This window comes from Hemitrygon akajei, chromosome 1 (genome assembly GCF_048418815.1).
Source record: "Hemitrygon akajei chromosome 1, sHemAka1.3, whole genome shotgun sequence".
NCBI classification, from domain to species: domain Eukaryota; kingdom Metazoa; phylum Chordata; class Chondrichthyes; order Myliobatiformes; family Dasyatidae; genus Hemitrygon; species Hemitrygon akajei.
In genome coordinates this window covers 160185595-160204272 of record NC_133124.1, presented here as the reverse complement: position 1 = coordinate 160204272, position 18678 = coordinate 160185595, and the positions used below count along the sequence as shown (strand labels likewise).

Below are 18678 nucleotides of genomic sequence, written 5' to 3'. Positions count from 1 at the left end.
GTCACATATTCAGAGGAAATGACAGTGAAATGTGTCATTTGTGTTAACAACCAACACACCCAAGGATGACAGCAGAGCATGTCCAGAATGGACTCACAGACATTGTGCCTTCTGATTCCCCAGTCGACTCACAGACATTTTTTCAGCGGGTTCTGGTGCCGGATATCTATGTTGGCCAGAGGAAGGAATTCCACTAACCCCCTGGGTTCATCAATTAGTGAGAATGGAGTTTGGTGCCCAGTGTTTGCCACTGCAAAGTCCAGAGTTCAAAGTCCTTTTGTTTGTTGATTGGCGTGCCCTTGTATTGATGCCAATGATCAACTTCCAAGGAAAAATTGGGGTTCTGGAAGTTGAGGCCCAGAAACTGGAATATGTGGGAACACTTTGGGCCAGTCCCCTGCACAACATGAGGTGTGTTGGTTGCATTGCATTGTCTGTTCCAATGCACATGTTACAAATAACCTTGAATCATGAATCTTGTTCAATTCTGGACTTCCGATTGAACTTCGTGGTCCGACCTGCACTTCAGATGTCCTGCACACTTTCTCCTACAGTTCCTCCTTCCATCTCTCCCTCTCTTACCTGTACCATTCTCAGTTGAGTGATCCCCAGTGAATTTTCTACTGACCCCCCCCTTGTCTTCTCATCCCCTTCCATTTGTCCCATCATACTTGGGTAGTTCACCTTCTATGTTCATATCCTGCCAATATTCATACCATTCAATCTACTTTCCTTACATGGAATGAGTTCTCGATCAAAGTCTCCTCACCCTTGTTCACAATTTTTTAAACCAGTTATCTGTTGATGAAAAGAATTTAAAAATAAATTTCAAGATTCAAGTTTGGATGTGAAAAAAGAACATAAGAAATAAGAAATAGGAGCAGGAGTTGGCCATCTGGCCCGTTGAGCCTGCTCCTCCGTTCAGTAAGGTTAAGACTGATCTGGCCATGGATTCATCTCCACCCACCTGCATCTCCTCATCGCCCTTAATTCCCCTACTATGCAAAAATTTGTCTCACGTTGTCTTTAATGTATTTACTGAGGTAGCCTCCACTGCTTCATTGGGAAGAGAATTCCATAGATTCACTGCACATATGTTTTCCATATTTCTCTGGGAAAAGCAGTTCCTCCTTATCACCGTCTTAAGTGTATCTTCCAAAGTCTTGAGGCTATGTCCCCTAGTTCTAGTCTCACCTACCAGTGGAAACAACTTTCCTGCTTCGATGTTATCTACACCTTTCATAATTATATATGTTTCTATAAGATATCCTGTCAATCTTCTGAACTCCAGTGAGTACAGTCCATAGTGACTCAATCGCTCCTGTAGCAATCTTTGCCTTAAATACACATAGACTTGGCCTTCACAAGTTACGGCGAAGCATTCCACAGATTTACCACTCTCCAGCTGAAGAAATTCCTCTTCATTTCCATTCTAAAAGGACATCCCACTATTGAGGCTCAGTCTCTGGTCTTAGACTCTCCCATCATAGGAAACAACTTCTCCTCATCCACTCTATCAAGCCCTTACACTATTTTGATCGGTTTTAATAAGATCACCCCTCGTTTATTTGAATTGCAGCATGCTGCTGTGCAGAGGGACTTTGAGTGCTTGTGTATGAATCACAAAACGTTGGTTTGCAGGTGCAGCTGGCTATCAAGAAGGCAAATGGAATGTTGGCCTTCATTTGAGCGATTGAACCGAAGAGTGGGGATGTTATGCTGCAACTGTACAGGGTACTGGTGAGGCTACACCTGATTGCCAACCAGAGTAACACCCATGTATCCCAACTCTGCTTTCTATGAGTTAACCAATCCTCTATCCATGCTTATACAACTCTATGCATCCTTATGAATAAGTCTTATCAAACGCCTTCTGGAAATCCAAGTAAATAACACCCATCTGTTCCCTTCTATCCACTGCGCTCATTATAGCAGAATCAGGTCTATTATCACTGGCATGAGATGTGAAATTATTGCAACAGCAGTTCAATGCAATACAGAATCTAGCAGAGAGAAAAAAGAGTAAATAAAATATGAGTAATCATAACAATAAATAAACAAGTAAATCAATTGCATATATTCAATAGATTTAAAAGCATACAAACACAGAAATACTGTATATTTTTTTAAAATGAGGTAGTGTCCGAAAATTCAATGTCCATTTAGGAATCGGATGGCAGAGGTGAAGAAGGTGTTCCTAAATCACTGAGTGTGTGCCTTCAGACGCCTGTACCTCCTACCTGATGGTAACAGTGAGAAAAGGGCATGCCCTGGGTGCTGGAGATCCTTAATAATGGATACTGCCTTTCTGAGACATTGTTCCCTGAAGATGTGCTGGGAACTGACTAGATTTACAACCTTCTGCGGCTTCTTCTGGTCCAAAGAACTCCAGTAATTTTGTCAAGCAGGACCTGTCTTTGCTAAATCCATGTCGTGTCTGCCTGATGGATCCATTTCTTTCCAGATGCCTCACTATTTCTTCTTTTATGATAGCTGCAAGCATTTTCACAACTACAGGTGTTAAACTAACTGGCCTATTAGTTACCTGACTTTTGACTCCATCCTTTTTTGAATAGTGACGTGACATTCACCATCTTCCAATCTGTCAGGACCTGCCCAGAGTCCAGGGAATGTTGGTAAATCATCACCAAAGTCTCAACTGTAACTTCTGTCATTTCTTTCAGAACCCTGGGATACTCCCATCAGGACCAGGGGACTTATCTATCTTCAGGCCCACTTGTTCTCAGCACTACCTCTTTCGGGATAGCTATTGTATCGAGGTCCTCACCTCCCATCGCATCCATAACATCTCTCTTTGGCATGCTAGGTGCGTCCTCCACCATGAAGACTGCCACAAAATAGTTGTTCAAACTTCGGCCATTTCCTCCTGACCCAATATCAATTCCCCCTTCTTGTCCACATGTTTACATACGAGCATGTAATGAGGTTTACTGATTTTAAAAAAAAAGAGAATTTGAAAAAAAGTCTCTGAGAGGGCGGGGCTGGCTGGACATAGCACGGACAAGGAAAGAAACTCAGCAATGATTAGAAGCTGAAGACATGAACAGTTTAAGGAGCAAGTAGTAGTGAGGATCTTAACCCAACTAACTTGAAAGCCTCAGAGTAAAACCCCTGGAGGAGAGACATTAGCCTATCGAATATTGAAAATCCTAGATAGACTGAATGTGGAAAGGAAGTTTCCAATTATGGGAGAGTTTTTGACAAGAGATCACAACCTCAGAATAGAATAATTCCTTTTAGAGAGAGATGCAAAGGAATTTCTTGAGCCTGTGGGTGTTGAATCTGTGGACATTGTTGCCACAGATGACAAACATTGTATATATTTTAAGCAGCGGTTGATAGGCTCTTGATCTATAAGGCCATCAAAAGTTAGAGAGATGATGGAGGAGAATGGAGTTTGGAGAGTTAAATCATCCATGATGAAATGTTGGAGCAGGCTTGATGGGCTGAATGGCCTCATTCTGCTCCTGTATCTTATGGTCATGTTTTCCGTTCCTGGAAGAAGCTCTGAAGCCTTCATTTGGCAATGTTTCATGCCGAGGCTCTTCATTGGGTCTGCTAGTTCTCCCCTTTGATGCTGCCTGATCTGCTGAGTTCCTCAATCATTTATTGTGTGCTGCTTTGAATTTCCAGCATTTTGTCTTCACATTTGAACAAACCCATTTTCCTATTGCAACCACCCTACCTATCCAGAACACTGTCCAACAAGTAAGCAGGGCTTACCCGGTGAGCTGGAGGACAGACCCCTCCAACGACTCCGCCATTGACATGTGGAATACCAGCTGCCAAATGGGTCAACCTGTCGGCTGTGTCACCAGCCCTTCCTTTGAACATCTGATCACCCCATCTCCGATGCTTCATTGCCCATCACTGGTCAGCCGAAGTGTCCGTCATGCTCAGCCCCACCTTCCTACATTGGAACTGGTCCCTGACTGGTAAGAGTGATCCAGTCTGTCAAACGAATTGGCCGACTGCATTGCAAGGTTTTTCTGTGCGCTCCACAAGTTCAAGTTATCATGGTGGGTGGAAACACCATGAAGATAAACATTTTGCAGCCATAGTACTTCACAGTACAAAATATGTCAAACATAAATTGTGGAAATTTAGGCTAACTTATTTGAAACAGAACTTAATTGGCGCAATTAGAGTCAAAGTTTCGAGAAACATCAAAAACCTACAACAAAATGCAGGCCCTTCAGCTCACAATGCTGTGCCGAACATGAACTTACTTTAGAAATTACCAAGGGTTACCCATAGCCCTCTATTTCTTGAAGCTTCATGTATCCACCCAGGCGTCTCTTAAATGACCCCATCATATCTGTCTCCACCACTGTTGCTGGCAACCCATTCCACACATTTGTCACTCTGTGTAAGAAACCCTTACCCCTGACATCTCCTCTGTACCTCCTTCCAAGCACCTTAAAACTGTGCCCTCTCATGCTAGCCATTTCAGCCCTGGGAAAAAAGCCTCTGATTATCCATACGATCAATCCCTCTCAACATCTTATACACCTCCATCAGGTCACCTCTCATCCTTTGTCACTCCAAGGAGAAAAGGCCAAGCTTGCTCAACCTATTCTCATAAGACATGCTCTCGAATCCCGGCAACATCCTTGTAAATCTCCGCTGCACCCTTTCTATGGTTTCCACATCCTTCCTGTAGTGAGGTGACAAGACCTGAGCTGTGGATAGTCAGAGGTTTATATAACCATATAACAATTACAGCACGGAAACAGGCCATCTCGGCCCTTCTAGTCCATGCCGAACGCTTACTCTCACCTAGTCCCACTGACCTGCACTCAGCACATAACCCTCCATTCCTTTCCTATCCATATACCTATCCAATTTTACTTTAAATAACAATACCGAACCTGCCTCTACCACTTCTACTGGAAGCTCATTTCACACAGCTACCACTTTCTGAGTAAAGAAATTCCCCCTCGTGTCATCCTTAAACTTTAGCCCCCTAACTCTCAACTTATGTCCTCTTGTTTGAATCTCCCCTACTCTCAATGGAAAAAGCCTATCCATGTCAACTCTATCTATCCCCCTCATAATTTTAAATACCCTATCAAGTCCCCCCTCAACCTTCTATGTTCCAAAGAATAAAGACCTAACTTGTTCAACCTTTCCCTGTAACTTAGGTGCTGAAACCCAGGTAACATTCTAGTAAATCTTCTCTGTACTCTCTCTATTTTGTTGATATCTTTCCTATAATTCGGTGACCAGAACTGTACACAATACTCCAAATTCAGCCTTACCAATGCCTTGTACAATTTTGACAGTACATCCCAACTCCTATACTCAATGCTCTGATTTATAAAGGCCAGCATACAAAAAGCTTTCTTCATCACCCTATCCACATGAGATTCTACCTTCAGGGAACTATGCACTATTATTCATAGATCACTCTGTTCTACTGCATTCTTCAATGCCCTACCATTTACCATGTATGTCCTATTTGGATTATTCCTACCAAAATGTAGCACCTCACACTTATCAGCATTAAACTCCATCTGCCATCACTCAGCCCATTCTTCTAACTGGCCTAAATCTCACTGCAAGCTTTGAAAACCTACTTGATTATCCACAACGCCACCTACCTTAGTATCATCTGCATACTTACTAATCCAATTTACCACCCCATCATCCAGATCATTAATGTATATGACAAACAACATTGGACCCAGTACACATCCCTGAGGCACACCACTAGTCATCGGCCTCCAACCTGACAAACAGTTATCCACCACTACTCTCTGGCATCTCCCATCCAGCCACTGTTGAATCCATTTTATTACTTCAATATTAATACCAATGATTGAACCTTCCTAACTAACCTTCTGTGTGGAACCTTGTCAAAGGTCTTACTGAAGTCAATATAGACAACGCCCACTGCTTTACCCTCGTCAACTTTCCTTGTAACCTCTTCAAAAAATTCAATAAAATTTGTCAAAAATGACCTTCCACGCACAAATCCATGCTGACTATTCCTAATCAGACCCTGTCTATGCAGATAATTATATACACCATCTCTAAGAATACTTTCCATTAATTTACCCACCACTGACATCAAACTGACAGGCCTATAATTGCTAGGTTTATTCTTAGAACCCTTTTTAAACAATGGAACCACATGAGCAATACACCAATCCTCCGGCACCATCCCCGTTTCTAATGACATTTGAAATATTTCTGTCAGAGCCCCTGCTATTTCTACACCAATTTCCCTCAAGGTCCTAGGGAATATCCTGTCAGGACCCAGATATTTATCCACTTTCATATTCCTTAAAACCACCAGTACTTCCTCCTCTTTAAATGTCATAGTTTCCATAACTTCCCTACTTGTTTCCCTTACCTTACACAATTCAATATCCTTTTCCTTAGTGAATACAGAAGAAAAGAAATTGTTCAAAATCTCCTCCATCTCTTTTGGCTCCACACATAGCTGTCCACTCTGATTCTCTAAGCGACCAATTTTATCCCTCACTATCCTTTTGCTATTAATATAACTGTAGAAACCCTTTGGATTTATTTTCACCTTACTTGACAAAGCAACCTCATATCTTCTTTTAGCTTTTCTAATTTCTTTCTTAAGATTCTTTTTCATTCTTTATATTCCTTGAGCACCTCATATACTCCATGCTGCCTATATTTATTGTAGATCTCCCTCTTTTTCCTAACCAAGTTTCCAAAATCCCTTGAAAACCATGGCGCTCTCAAACTTTTAACCTTTCCTTTCAACCTAACAGGAACATAAAGATTCTGTACCCTCAAAATTTCACCTTTAAATGACCTCCATTTCTCTTTTACATCCTTCCCATAAAACAAATTGTCCCAATCCCAGGGCTGAAAAGGCTAGCGGCAGAGGGCACAGTTTTAAGGTGCTTGAAAGTAGGTACAGAGGAGATGTCGGGGTAAGTTTTTTACATACAGAGTGGTGAGTGTATGGAATGCCGGCGACAGTGGTGGAGGCAGAGTCTTTTAAGAGACTCCTGGCTACGTACATAGAACTTTGAAAATTGAAGGGCTAGGTAATTGTTCGGCACAGCATTGTGGGCTGAAGGTCTTGTAATGTGCTGTAGGTTTTCTATGTTTCTATGTAATATCCTTTCACCCAACCTCCCAAATTTAACCCTCTGTAAACTTGATATCATGCCTGTCATTGCACCCTCATAGACGCCAGGTCCTGATCACCTGTCAGCAGTGTTAAGTTCCTGGGTGTTGGCAGAGTGGATGACCTGCCTGGGGCCAAACACATATCTACAATCAAGGAACGAGCACAAGAATCCTTACTTTCTCAGTTGGTTAAGGAGGTTTGGCTTATCACTGCACACCCAAACAATCGATGTGCTTTCGTTGTGATGGGGCTGAGATAAAAGTGATGAACTTATGTTGTTTTCTCTGGAGTGTTTGAGGCTGAGGGAAGATTGATATGTATGTTTAAAACCAGAGCGAAAAGGCTACTAGAGAAGCCAAAAACCAGAGAGAAAAGGCAAGGATAGATGCAGAGTTAGAAGTGCAGATGCTGCGACGAAAAGCTGATGCTGTCGCGGTGGAAGCAGAAGTGTTGGAAAACCCTGAAGAAATGCACGTTCTAGATGAAGCAGTAAAATCTACATCAGAAAGGGCCAAATTGGAACACACCAGCGGATATGTCCAATCTCAAATTGACCTGCAGATTCGTTCTCCCTCTCCGTACTTACCAGCTGGCATCCCATCTCATGTGGATTCCCAGGGAAGCTTTGTTGCATCACGTCCACTTGGGGAAGACAACTCACAATTGTGACTTTGCAACAAACTCAAGTATGAAAGGGCCGACGACAAATACTTCCCGACACCAGACTTACCAGATCCGGCGAGAACAGTGACAAAGGCTGAAGTCAGAACAGCAAATTCCATCATCACGTACACGCTCAGTCATATGCCCCCCAACGTATTCCCCCAACCAGCACGCCACCTGCAGCAGAACCCTTGGTGCAGTATTTAGCACGATGAGACCTATACCAGTTTGACGATAAGCCTGAAAATCACTGTGCATGGTACTCCTCATTCACCAGTGCAGCTGGCAGAGTCTAGCTCACAGCAACCCGAGAGTTGGATCTTATGACTAAATGGCTGGGAAAGGAACCAAGTGAACAGGTGAAACGCATACGTTCAGTGTACGTCAATGACCCCAAGCTTATGCGAATCATGGGAGAGACTTCGGGAGTGCTAAGTGGCCCCCGAAATTATTGAAAGGGCGCTATTTCAATGGCTGGACAATTTTCCTAGTGTGTCAGCCAAGGACCACACTAAATTAAGAGAACTCGGAGATTTATTCTATTTAACTGGCCTGTCATATCTAGATACTTCACACGGAATTGGACCAAATGTGGACAAATTTCCATTTGGGCTGCAGAAAAGGTGGGTATCTATTGGCTTAGAGTGCAAGGAAGAAAACAGTGGTAGATTCCCTCCTTTTAATTATTTTAGTAGGTTTGTGTGCAAGGAGGCGAAGAGGCAAAACGACCCTAGCTTCATGAATCAAGGTAGCTCCACAACTCACAACAAACCAATCAAATCTATTTCAAACAATTTTGACATCAATACACCCATCTCAGTGCATGAAACGGAAGTCTCCACAACCACCGATGACACTAGCACGAATTGTTCATTGCACAACAAACTCCACCCCCTCAAAAGATGCAGAATGTTTAGAATCAAACCCTGACGGAAGAAAGGTCCTTCTCAAGGAAAAAATAATATGTTTTAAGTGCTGTTCCTTTATTTCCCACCTCACTAGAGAGTGTACGTTCCCCGTAAAGTGCTCAGAATGCAACAGCACTAATCACGATGGGGCCATGCATCCCAGCCCATCACCGCAAACTGCCAAGGCTCCTTCACCCTCACAAGAGGACAGCGGGGAGGGAGAGGATCACCCTGGTACAACTGTTGTCAGCTCGAGCTGCACAGAAGTTTGTGGTCAAGCTCAGTCAAGCTATTCATGCTCAAAGATCTGCCTCACTAATGTATACCCTGAGGGAGCCAAAGACAAGGCCATCAAAGCCTATGTAATTCTGGACAACCAGAGCAACTGCTCACTAGTCAGACCAGAGTTCTTCGAGTTATACAGCGTAGAGAGTAATCAATTCCCATACTACCTCAGAACTTGCTCTGGCATTGCAGAAACATCTGGCAGGAAGGCAGAAGGCTTCCAGCTCGATTCGCTGGATGGTAAAGTCATCATCTGTAACCTCCACTCTTGGAGTGCAACGAGATCTTGAATAACCAATCCAAGATTCCGACGCCAAGGGCAGTGCTACACCAGCCGCATCTCCACCATATTGCCAAACACATCCCAGAACTGGATCCAAAAGCAGAAATACTCCTGATACTCGGAAGAGACATTCTTAGGGTGCACAAAGTCAGGCAGCAGGTCAATGGACCACACAATGCCCCTTTGGCCCAACGTCTGGATCTGGGCTGGGTGGTGATAGGAAAGTTGTGCCCTGGCAACGTACACAAACTGACAGTTAGCACACTCAAGACTAACGTGTTAGATAGTGGCCGCCATTCAACCTTTCAGCCCTGCACAAACATTATGTGTATCAAGGAAGTACAACAAAAGCACAAGCATAGTAAAGTAACTGAGAAGACACTGAGCCAGTCAGTCTTCGCTCAAACTGAGCACGACAATAAACTTGCTCCATCAGTGGAAGACACCATCTTCTTAAAAATAATGGACACCAAGGTCTTTAGAGATGAAGCAAACAACTGGGTCGCCTCACTACCATTCAGAGAACCACGCCACTGCTTGCCAAACAACAAAGAGCAGGCACTCGTGGAGGCCTGCCCACTTGATGTCTGTGCTCCAGCGATCAAGCACCTAGATCTAGTTGGAGAAACTATACTCACACAAAGGAGTTTGGGTCTCCTTTGGAAGATCACGACCGACACATTCACGTTGTCCGTACCAACCACCAACAAACCATTCACCCACTGTGGAGTTCTCTCCACTGTCAACAGTGTTTGTGATTCCCTGGGTCTACTGGTGTCAGTTATGATCCAGGGAAGAGCCCCCCTCAGAAAACTCACCTCTGAGCTCTCCGACTGGGACACTCCTCTACCCAAAGACAAGCTAAGCAGATGGGAAGCTTAAAGAGATTCACTTCAAGACCTAAGAGAGTTTCATGTCCCATATGGTGTTCCCCACTCTCAGAAACCAGCCAAAGCAATAGAAACCTGGATTGGTCATGACAAAGAAAAACGAGCTCAATACTTTGAGAACCTGATATCCAGTTTAAAGGAAATTGGTGTGTTATGAATGTGAAGCAACTCTGAGGGGCCGAAGGGTACAAAGTCGCCCCCTCCTTTTTGAGAATCGCAAGATCGCTATTAATTCAGGTCTGGGACCCAGGAAATGAGAGAGAGACACGCAGAATACACAAGGTTTGGAATGTGTCCTGGCCTCAGCGAAATGGAACCACCGTTATGGCCATTGTCTCTTGGAGACGGAATTGTGTATTGGGTACTGTACTATTCATTGAAAACCCTCAGGGGACAATCAGAGTGGTCTGGTTGAGGGATTGCATCATCCCAACCTGATTGACATCTGAGACCCCGTGAGTAAGGATAAAAGAGGGGTCTGGGGAACAACCCCTTTAGACGCACCAGGAGAAACGCTGGAAATCCAGTGACAGTGTTTTATAGCGAAGGCCGGTGAGAGTTCATGTTCATCCTCCCTTGCCAGGGTGGTGGGCTCATCATGGAAGAACGGTTTAGCTAAAGGAGAGGCCACACTTGAACGGCCACGACAACGAGACACCTGACGGATCAAAATCATAAAAGGAAAGTCGGCAAGTTTTTCTCCAAATCTCTCTCTCTCCAACAATTGCAACCCAGCGGTCCCCAAAGGCTGCAGCCTGCATGAACTGAGTGAACTTTATATTTCCATCAGACAATACATTATGCCCTAGACAATGATAGAGCTTATTTCTTATTGATTATTATTATACCCGCACTTTTAGATTTAGTATTGACGACGTATATTATCTGTATATTTACATTGATATTATTTTTGTGTATTTTTACTATTAAATTGTTAAAAATAGTATCATCAGACTTCAACGGACGTCTCTATCTTTGCTGGTAAGTGACCCAGTTACGGGGTTTGTAACAACGTGTGGGCTCGTCTCGAGATATGATACCAAATTGGAGGGCCAGTAAATCGGGCTTTTAAGTCCAAACTTGGATCTGGTTGCACGAGTAATCAGACAGGAAGCCAGCAAAGATGGACGTAGACGAATTTATAGAAAACCCGACTCTGGAGGCGCTAGAGGCAGCCACAAAGTCGGACTTGATAAATATTGCGAAAGGACTAAACCTCGCAGAGGTGAGGTTGTCTGTGAAAAAGCGGGAGGTGTGGAGGGCCATAACTCAGTATTATATTGTGAAGAATGTGTTTTCGGCTGAGGTATTGGAAAATATCCCTGAAAAGGTACCAGCTAGTGGGACAGTCAGTTAGAGTTGGAGAAATTAAGGTTGGAACATGAAATTAAGTTAAAACAGCTGGAAGCAGCCGAAAAGGAAAAAGAAAGAGCTGAAAAGCAAAGGGAGCATGAGCTCCAGCTAAAGGAGTTAGACGTGAAAAGGGGGCAGGAAAGAGCTGAGAAACAGAGGGAGCATGAAATTTAAAACAGCTGGAAGCAGCTGAAAAAGAAAAGAGTTGAAAAGGAGAGGGAGACGGAGAAACAGAGGCAACATGAGATGGACATGGAGAAGTTAAGGCAAGAGCGAAGAGCTCAAGGGTCAGACCGAGAGGAGAGATTTAATGTTAGTAGGGAGTTTAGGTTGGTACCTCCATTTGAGGAGACGGATGTTGATAGTTATTTCTTGCATTTTGAAAAGGTGGCAGTGAATCAGAAGTGGCCCAGAACACAGTGGGTGGCGTTGTTACAAAGTGTGTTAAAAGGGAAGGCACAACGGGCATATGCGGCGTTGTCTGTGGAAGAGGAGGAGTCTGAGAATTATGAGAAAGTAAAGGAGGCAATTCTTTGGACCTATGAATTGGTACCTGAGGCCTATAGACAAAAGTTCAGAAATTTAAAGAAAGGGTGGAATCAGACGTATGCAGAGTTTGCCTAGGAGAAGGGTGTGCTCTTGGATCGTTGGTGTGCAGCAGAAATGGTGGAAGAGGATTTTTGGCATCTCAGGGAGTTAATTCTGATTGAGGAATTTAAAGGTTGTGTTTCGGATGATATCCAGATGTATTTGAATGAGAAGCCAAATGTCCATATCTGAATTTGCTAGGTTCGCAGATGAATATGCCCTAATCCACAAGACAAAGTTTTCCTCGAATAAAAATTACCAGAAAGACCGTGGGAACGTTAGAGAAAGCCCGCCGGCTGAGGCAGAGATCCAGCCAGGAGCTAGTGGTAAAAATAAGGAGGAGGAAAGGCAAGATGGCAGGAGAGGTCCTGGCTTGACCTGTTTTAATTGTGGAAAGGTGGGTCATATTGCCTCTAAGTGCCTTGCACTTAGGAAGGAGACAGGAAAAGGGAAAGCAGCAGTCCCTACAGGATGTATTGTGGTGATCAGTAAATCGATGAGATAGCCCCAGGTAGACAGAATATGAGAGGGGCCTGAGAAATTTATTTCAGAAGGAACTGTGTCTGTGAAAGAGGGAGACACACCAGTTCCAGTGCGGATCTGGAGAGACACTGGAGCTGAGCTGTCATTGATTCGCAGTAAGGTACTAGATTTTGGTCCCAAGACTGGAGAGGTAGCTTTGAGAGGCATAGGAAAAGGGACAGAAGCTGTGCCTTTGCATGGGATCATTATAAATTGTGAGCTGGTATCTGGACCAGTTGAAATAGGGGTGCAATCAGAATTTCCAAGAACTGACGTAAACATCCTTCTGGGTAACGATTTAGCTGGTGGTGACGTTTGGTCGGCCATGGAGCTGACGAGCCAGCCTGTGAATGTTGAGGACCCGCCCCTAGATTCCAAGATCTATCCCGCATGCGCGATCACTAGCAGCATGTCGAGAAAGGCAGCTGAGAAAGAGACCAGTTTAAATCAGGCCAGTATCGATTTGGCTGAGACGTTTTTACCGACCCTGTACCAAGAGGGGTTAGAGGGTGGTAAAACTGATAATAGGGAGGTGAAAGAGAGTAAGGGAGAGGGGGTAGTCCTGCCCTTAGCCAGGAGGAAATTTGTAGAGGCACGGAGTAAAAATGAGAAACAGATAAGGTTGTTAGAAGGTCTAGGGTTGGACATGGATGATCTGTCTGGTTTGACAGAACTGTTGGAAGAAGTTGAAAATTTTAAATGTGTTCCCGATAATGAAATGAGGGCAGTCCTAGATGAAAAGGATGCCATTACCTTGAAGAAGTCTGCTGGGTTGGCAGATGAGGTTGTTTCAGCCCGCAGGGTTGAGTTTACTCTGGAAGGGAGTTGCCCAGAGAGTAACTGGGAGGATCAGGGGAACTTAGAATTTGAAAAGGGGACGGGTATTGAAAGCCTGGAAGAGGCAGATGTCCCATTTGAGTGTGTTCAAGATGTGAATGCACGTGGTACTGAACCTAGTAATGGAACTCAGGAAAAGTCTGAGGTATTTGATTCAGCTGAAAAGGAATGCAGTCCTTGTGGGTCAGATGGACTTGGTTCAGTGAAGAAAGGGTTAACCTTGGTAATAGTGGGAAGTGAGAATTCCCAGTTGTTTGTGCTCGAAGGTGTGTTAAAAGTTAGTGAGGAGATAAAAGGTGGTGAGGTGAATATTATTATTGAAGGAAAAGGGAAAAGTGTAGTTCCTAAATTGAATGAAGAAAATTTAAAGTCTGGATTGGTGTCAGAAGCAGTAACCAGGCTGAAGGGACAATGGCTTGTTAACACGGTGCCTGCGAATCAATTACAGATTGATTTGGAATGTAAAGGTGCCCCACGCGCTATTGTTATTCAAGAGTGTGCTGTGAAGAGGCAGAATTTGAAATGCTGTTTGGACAAAGAGGGATCGCTTGCAGATCTTAAACAGAAAACTAATAGAATGAAGGGTCCTGAAGATAAAACTAACGACTTGCTTATAAATAAAGAATTGTGTGGAAATTCAGCCAATGGGCTACGTTTGGAAAACATTGTTGATAAAATAACTCCTATGAAAGGAGCATGCAAAAGCCTATTCCACACTGGTGCACAAGCTAACCACGTGGGAGTTAACTGGAAAAGGGGCGAGGGTTGACGGGATGCCAATTTAAATAACAGGATCCGGTTTTAAGGGATTTTGACAAAGCATGTAACTAATAAAGACAACCCCATGGAAGATTGACTGTTAAGTTTGAAAGTAAAATAAAGATTAGTATTTGAATGAACTTTTGTAGTATACACGTAAGCCAAGATCACAACTCTTTAGTTTTGTTTTGCTGAAGAAAAAGAAAAAAAAGGTGGTTATTAAATTGGAGTCTGATGCTACAAGAATTTATTAAGGTACAAGATGTTAAGATATTAAAGGAAGTGACAATGTAATCACTAACTGTTTAGATGCTGAATTGAATGTATAACTTTATTACTCTGTAGTGAAAAAAAAACTCTCTGGTATTGTGTTAGATTCTGAAAATCCTGTAAGACTCTGTATTAATTAATTTTACCTGTGGGAAAAATCTTAGAAGGAAGGGGGTGTTATGAATGTGAAGCAACTCTGAGAGGCCGAAGGGTACAAAGTTGCCCCCTCCTTTTTGAGAATCGCAAGATCACTATTAATTCGGGTCTGGGACCCAGGAAATGAGAGAGAGACACACGGAATACACAAGGTTTGGAATGTGTCCTGGCCTCAGCGGAACGGATCCACTGATAATGGCCATTGTCTCTTGGAGACAGAATTGTGTATTGAGTACTGTACTATTCATTGAAAACCCTCAGGGGACAACCAGAGTGGTCTGGTTGAGGGATTACATCATCCCAACCTGATTGACATCTGAGATCCCGTGAGTAAGGATAAAAGAGGGGTCTGGGGAACAACCCCTTTAGACGCACCAGGAGAAACGCTAGAGATCCCGTGACAGCGTTTAATAGCGACAGCCGGTGGAGGTTCGTGTGCGTTCTCCCTTGCCAGGGTGGCGGGCTCATCACGGAAGAATGGTTTAGCTAAAGGAGAGGCCACACTTGAACGGCCACGACAACGAGACTCCTGACGGATCAAAATCATAAAAGGAAAGTCGGCAAGTTTTTCTCCAAATCTCTCTCTCTCTCTAACCATTGCAACCCAGCGGTCCCCAAAGGCTGCAGCCTGCATGAACTGAGTGAACTTTATATTTCCATCAGACAATACATTATCCCCTAGACAACGAAAGAGCTTATTTCTTATTGATTATTATTATACCCGCACTTTTAGATTTAGTATTGACGACATATATTATCTGTATATTTGCATTGATATTATTTTTGTGTATTTTTACTAATAAATACTGTTAAAAATAGTATCATCAGACTTCAACGGACGTCTCCATCTTTGCTGGTAAGTGACCCAGTTACAGGGTTCGTAACAGGTGAAATTGCCCATATTTACCTGATGGGAAAAGAAGACACTCGGACACACTCACTGGCAGTGTCTTTGCACTGTGATGATGATGCTATCAGTGTCACTGGTCAAAATCAATGGTGGGATCAGATTACTGCTGCATGCAAGCAAGGAAGTGACCCGTATGTTGTAGGTGGCCTTATCCCATGACAGATGTGGAGGTGCAACATGGAGACAATAGACTTGGAACAATGCACGTCACTGCCAAGAGATTGTCTTCAGCACACGCTTGTCTTCATCCAAGTGAAGATGCCATTTATTCATTGGGTGGAAAAACCTTTCAGGATACACCTTCCAGTGCTGTCATTATTATGTGGTCTGTGATAATGTGTGGGTTGAGACTAATCAGCTGGAGACTGCAGTGTCTTGTGCTGCAGGTGTTAACCATATAACCATATAACAATTACAACATGGAAACAGGCCATCTCAGCCCTTCTAGTCTGTGCCAAATTCTTACTTCCACCTAGTCCCACTGACCTACATACAGCCCATAACCCTCCATTCCTTTCCTGTCCATATACCTATCCAATTTTACTTTAAATTACAATATCGAACCTGCCTCTACCACTTCTACTGGAAGCTCGTTCCACACAGCTACCACTCTCTGAGTAAAGAAATCCCCCCAAACTTTTGCTCCCTAACTCTCAACTCATGTCCTCTTGTTTGAATCTCCCCTACTCTCAATGGAAAAAGCCTATCCACGTCAACTCTATCTATCCCCCTCATAATTTTAAATACCTCTATCAAGTCCCCCCTCAGCCTTCTACTCTCCAAAGAATAAAGACCTAACTTGTTCAATCTTTCTCTGTAACTTAGGTGCTGAAACCCAGGTAACATTCTCGTAAATCTTCTCTGTACTCTCTCTATTTTGTTGACATCTTTCCTATAATTTGGTGACCAGAACTGTACCCAATACTTCAAATTCGGCCTTACCAATGCCTTGTACAATTTTAATATTACATCCCAACTCCTATACTCAATGCTCTGATTTATAAAGGCCAGCATACCAAAAGCTTTCTTCACCACCCTATCCACATGAGATTCCACCTTCAGGGAACTATATACCATTATTCCTAGATCACTCTGTTAAACTCAATGGAACTATTTATCTACTGTGTGGGGAATAAAACGACATGGACTTCTTTACCAAACCATCTCTTCTCATTCAGTGTTTTTGACACGCATTCCAGGACATGCCATTTGAAGTCACATCACCTCCCTTTTACAGGCCGTGTGCATGCTGCTATTCACAAGGACCTGATTTTTATAGTAGCTGAAAAAGATTTTCTGGTATGTTACAATCTACTGCTTGACAGCTTCACCCGACCTTGCTTCCCAGAGGTTTGGAATCCTGTGCCCTCCCTGTGGAAGATTGCCAGCTGCAACGGGTGTATTTATGTTTTCAGAGACAAGTGTAAAAAGGGTGATGTCAAAACATTAAAACTGAACCCAGCCACATCTGTAGTATCAGTGATAAGTGGAATTGAGATATTGTTGACAAATTGGCAATTTCTTTTGGTGTGATTCTAACCAAGTACAGTAAACTGCAGTTTTTAGGATTTAATTTGTTGTGTGCATGAAGTTATTTTTCTAAATTTCTGCAGATGCCAACAAAATTTCAGTACTATGTTAGTTTTCTAAGACATTAATTGACCTAAACAATGTCGAACTATTGTCATGTTCTATTCCAGACTGAGACCATTTGCACAGGTAGCTCTACTTCTACTTAAAGACTGGTCTAAAGATTAAAGTTCTGTACCATGTTCATAGTGACCTTACAAAGGTCAGGCGGGTAGTGTGTTGCTGTTAAGGCATTTATTTAAGTTTATTACATTTCCGCTTTAAATAATTTGTTTACGACTATTTTGAGTTAAAGATAAAGATGTATCTCGGCATGTGATGATGTCACCCCCGGTTTTGCCGTGTCTTGTGGGTAAATTCAGGTTCGGAGAAGGTGGAAAGGTGCCGTGCATGCAGCAGGATCGTGAAGAGCTCTGTGTCTACCCACAAAGAAACATTATAGAAGCAACGCCGTAAGTTCATATGACAGTATTTGAAGTAAAATATTAACGCAGATTCTGTTAAAGGAAGCAGCAGTTGGAGCAGCGCACGTGGCGGCTTTTCAATTTCAAATGCGGGGGCAGCTTGAGCCCGGCAGCAGTTTGACGCGACCCCTCCCTCCGCTGGGGTGACACTCGCTAAAAGAAAAGAGTGTGCATGGTCTCAAGAATGAAACAGATACTGTAGATATTTTGTATTATTTTATCAACAGTTTTCACGATATGTTAATGTGGAAGAGTGAACATAAACGGTTAATCTTACTGCGACTCTGTCTTCATTGGCTCTGGTTTAATTTGGTGTTTAGTCAGAGTTTCAACACACTGCACGAGAACACTACATAAATACTATCACAATTAAATAATTAGCTGACGTGCAAATTCACAAATGCAATTGCCCTATCTACTTCATTGCCGAATCCGTGGTTGTGACACAAAGTATCTAAAATGAAACTACTTTGAAATTTGCCACAATCCCAAATGCACTGACACCTTGAAATCTGTGTGCAGCCCTATTCCGCTAACACCCCGAAATGTGTGTTCACCCCAATATTTGCCAGCACGCCCCTAAACCTGCGTACATACCCAAATTTGGCTGCATCCAAACTCATGCATACTTCAGATCTGCTGACACTCCCACATGCACATTAGACTTTCCCAGAGCAAAGATTCAGACAAGTGTGATGTGTTTGAAAGAGTGAAGTTTTGAGAGAGCCAACTAAGGTAGGACTTACACAGTGAATTGCAGGGAATTGATGAGTGGGGGAGAACAGACAGATCTGGAATACAATTCCATAATCCCTAGATAGGTTGTCAATTTGGTCATAAAGAGCAGTTTTGGCACATTGACCTTCATAATGCCATAAGACCATACATATTGGAGCAGAATTAAGGCATTTGTCTCATTGAGTCGTCTTCACCATTTTATCATGGCTTATCCATATTCCCACATTGCCCCCATGTCCTGCCTTCTCCCCATATCTTTTCATGCCCTGGCTAACCAAGAATCTGCCAAGCTCTAATTTAAATATACCCAATGACTTGGCC

At 43.1% G+C, this 18678-nt stretch overlaps 1 pseudogene; it reads left to right on the top strand.

The window, feature by feature from the left end:
* The first annotated feature begins 223 nt into the window (after positions 1-223).
* LOC140725253 (kelch repeat and BTB domain-containing protein 4-like) lies at positions 224-17098 on the top strand (annotated as a pseudogene).
* Positions 17099-18678: the final 1580 nt, after the last annotated feature.